The following is a 1,758-nucleotide window of genomic DNA, read 5'->3' as shown; positions in this document are numbered from 1 at the left end:
ATTTGTCAAAAACAAGTCCAAATCCATATAAAAGACATTCGTGTTTTATATTATTTTATATTTATATAGTTTTATATTAATCTTCTTTTATGGGCTGAGTAAAGTAAGGCAGTGGTTTATTCTACAATTTGCAGGGTATTGATAATTGTGTTAAACTTTAAGTGCTGCAAAATGACAAAGTGATGAAGACATGGATCTGTGAGCACAAACAATGTGAAATAACAACATTTACGAGTCATGTCGCGGAGTGATAACATGCTATGATAATGGTGAACAGATTTCCAAATATCTTTAAGCAGTTAAACACAATTTCCTTGTCAGAGAAAATGTCTCTGGAGAATCTGAACAACAATGGGTTGATGGGGAACAGATCTGAGGAGTCACCACAGCACCGAGCTGATCTCCTCTGATCTTACTCATCAGTGAGCACATTGCTCTCTTCTGGGACAACTGTGCATTTGGTTCCATTTAACCCTCCCTGCTGAAATGTGTGTTTGATGGTGTCCTTAGCTATCAAAATGTCACCAAACACACCACAATTTAATAATTTGTAAGAATAACATTTTCTCAGCTTTTTACTGCGCAGTGAAATTCCTTAAGTTGAAGGAGCCAAAATGTTTTGACATGCCAAGGTGAAAGACTCTAGAGGCCTTATTTGTGTGGACAGCCACAACTGCCTCTGAGTCCCTCTCTGGGTGGGCTTGCACTGAGTTATTCTAGTCTCTCCCATCTACTCTACATTTTCTGCACTGTTTTCTCACAAGAAATAGCTTTTCCCCCCTCTAAATAAGAATTCTTCCTAGGAGCCAAATGGCAAGGAGAGAATTCTCCTATTATAAATGGCCTTTCGCAGCCCTGTAACCTCGCTACAAGTTTTAGCACTAAAGTGCAACCCTTGGTGGGATTAGATATTTTGGCCACCATTTGTACAGAGTGAAGTTTCTTTGGAGTCTCCTTGAGACAAGTGACCAGTGCAGGGCAAAGTGAAGGCCTTATCAGTCACCCCCACAATGGTGCCACCCCATGAATTATATTAGGGACGGATGTGGCTCACCAAGCCACTGCATTGTGGACCATCTGGGTGACAATAAACATGTCGCCACATGGTTCCCTCCATCATTCAAGTGTAGATAGCAGATCTGGACCTTAACTATAGCTCACTATCTCCTGGATCTTGGCGTGACCTGTTAGAGAGATGGAGGTGAGGCTCAAGGATATCTCTCAGAGAGTCTGCTCCAACACCAGGAGGTTATTATAGCCATGCTGGGGGGAGGCAGTCCGTCTGTCTAGTGTGCAGCTCTCTCTCCATCTGTATGTGTCTATATGTTACACACACAGGGGGAGTTATTGAGAGAAACATGTTAAAGAAACATGTTAAATATAGAGAAAAGGAGCATTTGTGGTTTAAGTTTCAGCTTTCAGCCTTCTGCAGATACAAACCAGTGGAGTTCATGAATATCAATCTTTCATTTTTTTTGCTGTGGCACATAATCAATTACATGTGTCGAATGCTAATGTTAACTGCACTGTAAATGCAAACATTGTCCTGACTTAAGATGAAACAGTGCATTTAACTTAATTCATACTAGTTTTTTAAGTTTACTTACTTACATCAAGTTTTCTGCACTTTTTATATACATACTTGTTTCATTAAGGTATATGAACTTAGTTTTTTTGAGTGTGTGGCATGGTTCGTGGTATGAGACTTAAGTTACTGAGCTGTGCACCCCAGTGCGCATGTCCATTTCCGGTTAGCGC

Source organism: Seriola lalandi, unplaced genomic scaffold, assembly GCF_002814215.2.
Source record: "Seriola lalandi dorsalis isolate HSWRI2012SDOR001 ecotype SW California unplaced genomic scaffold, Sedor1 jcf7180002054562, whole genome shotgun sequence".
Lineage (NCBI taxonomy): Eukaryota > Metazoa > Chordata > Actinopteri > Carangiformes > Carangidae > Seriola > Seriola lalandi.
This window is presented reverse-complemented; position numbering follows the sequence as displayed.